The sequence below is a fragment of the Canis lupus genome, chromosome 26, assembly GCF_011100685.1.
Source record: "Canis lupus familiaris isolate Mischka breed German Shepherd chromosome 26, alternate assembly UU_Cfam_GSD_1.0, whole genome shotgun sequence".
Classification (NCBI taxonomy): Eukaryota; Metazoa; Chordata; class Mammalia; order Carnivora; family Canidae; genus Canis; species Canis lupus.
The window spans coordinates 5,154,656-5,157,905 of NC_049247.1; positions in this window are offsets into that span (position 1 = coordinate 5,154,656).

Here is a 3,250-nt window from a genome sequence, read left to right on the forward strand (position 1 = left end):
GATCAAGTCCTGGGTCAGGCTCCCTGCTCAGTAGGAAGCCTGCTTCTCCCTCTCTTTCTGCCTGCTGCTCCCCCATCTCAGGCTCTCTCTCTCTGTCAGATAAATAAAATAGTTTTATGAATGAATGAATGAATGAATGAATAAATAAATAAATAAAAGTGAGCTACAGCTTCTCCAGGTATGAATAAATAAATAGATAGATAGATAGATAGATAGATAAATTAATTAATTAATTAAAAAAAAAAAGTGAGCTACAGCTTCTCCAGGAGGGAGATCCTGGAGTACCTGTAGGGAAGTAGCTCGCAAGACTGGGCTCTCACCCAGGTTCCCCAGGACTAGCCATTTGACCTTGGGCAATGTTCCTCAACCTCTCTCAGCCTGAGTATTCTCCTTTTCATTACTAAGATAATCCCTTCTTAGCAGCATGGTTGTGTAACTCCAACAAGCTGGGGCAGGTAGAGCAGGGCTGACACATAGAAGGTTCGTAGTTGATAGAGACTGCCATCATTTGTGGAGGAACACAGTGACCACCCTTCTCTCATCCCCTCCTATGGCAACCTGTGATGCTCTTGGTCCTGAAAACTCATCTAAGGGAAAACTCTCTCTGCTCACGACTCCCTGGCACCAAACATATGGAGGTTTCCCTCGCATTAAGCCATTCTGATGCTAGCTACCCAGAATTAGTGTAGACCCCACCGGTGAAGAGCTGGGTCCCATAGAAACATCCCCTGCCTTCAGACGTCAATGTCAAGTTTACGGCCCCTGAGGGTTACCCTCACTTCTGTCTGCCATGGTGACAAATTAGAGGTTCCACTTTCCTCGGGTTCAGTGATTTGCTAGAATGGCTCACAGAACTCAGGGAAATACTTTATTTACTATTACTGGTTTAGCATGGCTTAATTAAAAACGGCCAGCTTTCAACTGAGACGATACCTTTCAGTAAATAATTTTTTTTGAGAAAAAGCTGACTATACCAAGTACCAGCGGGGATGTAGAGGAACTGGAATTCTCATACACAGCTAGTAAAAAATGTGGGTACAAACACCTCAGAAAATGTTTAACATTTAGATTAAACATATGCCTATTCTACAAGCCAGCCATTCCACCACTAAGTATTTATGTAAGACAAAGAAAATCTTCATACAAAGATCTGTACATACATGTCTGTAGTAGTTTTATTTGTAATAGCCCCAAACTGGAAACAACCCAAGCCCATCAGCAGGTGAATGGATACACAGATGGAAGCTTATTCACACAGTGGAATACTACCCAGCAATAAAAGGGAGTGAGCTACCAACACACATAACCTGGATGAATTTCAAAATAATTAGGCTGACTCCAACAAAACACTGTAGAAAAGCAAGCCCATGCTGTTTGGTTCCCTTTATGTAAAATGCTAGAAAATGTAAGCGAATGTATAGGGACAGAGAACAGATCAGAGGTTGCTTGCAAATGGGAGAGCAGGGAGGTTAAGAGGTGTGGACGCTGGGGACTTCGGAGGTGGTGGTCGTGCTTTCCTCTCTTGATGGTGGCCATGTTTTCACGGGTATAGAAATATATCCAGGGATCCCTGGGTGGCGCAGCGGTTTAGCGCCTGCCTTTGGCCCAGGGCGCGATCCTGGAGACCCGGGATCGAATCCCACATCGGGCTCCCGGTGCATGGAGCCTGCTGCTCCCTCTGCCTGTGTCTCGGCCTCTCTCTCTCTCTCTGTGACTATCATGAATAAATAAATAAAATCTTAAAAAAAAAAAAAAGAAATATATCCAAAGTTATCAAACCTTATACTTGAAACATGCCTGGCTCATCGTATGTCAGTTATACTTCAGTAAAGCTGCTTTAAAAAAATGAAACAAACAGCACAGGAGCCCAGACTGGGGACAAGTGCCATGGTACTGATGTAAAACCTCACCACCCCAGCTACTAAGTAAACCCTCTGCTGGCTAGAAGCTGATAGTGGCTTTTGGCAGAAGGGATCATGGAAGAGGAGATGGTAAATCGAGGCTGGGTTCGGGGCAGGGACATGCACCTGTGCCCTCCGTTGCTCTGTCGAATCACACTCCTCAGCCCAGTACAGCTTCACTCAGCAACACCTCCTTTCTTTTTCTTGGTCCCAGGATCTTCTCCCACCCTCCTTTTCCATCTACCTGGATCTTTTTTTTTTTTAATGTGCTTTTGCAAAATGATTAATCACATGTATTTAATTCGCTCAAATGGATACTGTTTTCATATCTCACTCTGGTTCCTACTGTGTCATCCAGCACTGCTGCTGTTGCGACTAATTGCTGCACTCTCCTCCATGGTGTGGGGTCCCTACATTTAACCTGCTTTCTCGGGCGGCCCAGGTGGCTCAGCGGTTTGGCGCCACCTTCAGCCCAGGGCCTGATCTTGTAGACCTGGGATCAAGTCCCGCATCAGGCTCCCTGCATGGAGCCTGCTTCTCCCTCTGCTCCCTCTGCCTGTGTCTCTGCGTCTCTCATGAATAAATAAAATCTTTAAAAAAAAAAAAAAAACCTGCTTTCTCTCTCAGAGGGGGGCCGCCCAGGTGGCCTCCAAATGGAACACACTTTGAGGAGCAGTGCTTTTGGGTCACAAGTGTACTTCACTGGACTATTCTGTTCCATTAGCTCTTGATTATTTGCCAAGGGAATCATTTTTAGCATGCAGGAAAACCTCTCTGTTTGGGATGGGATGGAGAGGGGAACACCTGTTGCAAAACCCTGTTAGGGTTGCCCGAATTAGCAAATAAAAATACAGGATTCCTGGTTAAATTTGAGTTTCAGATAAACAATAAATACTTTTTTTTTTAAAGATTTTATTTATTTATTCATAGAGACACAGAGAGAGAAAGAGGGGCAGAGGCACAGGCACGGGGAGAAGCAGGCTCCATGCAGGGAGCCCGATGCGGGACTTGATCCAGGGTCCCCAGGATCAAACCCTGGGCTGCAGGTGGCGCTAAACCGCTGCGCCACCAGGGCTGCCCCACAATAAATACTTTTTAAGTATATCTCATGCAATGTTTGGGATATACTTAAAAAGGTATTTCTGCTTTTCTGAAATTCAAATTTAACTGGGTGTCCTGTATTTTATCTGGTAACCCTCCCTCCAACTGAACACATTAAGGTTATTTGAGTCTTCTCAGATTGAGGAATAGAATCATAAAAATCACCATTACCTGTCAAAATTGGGGCAAATCCCACAAATGCTTGGTCAGAAGTAATGAAATATATTTAGGAAGTCCATACAACAAAA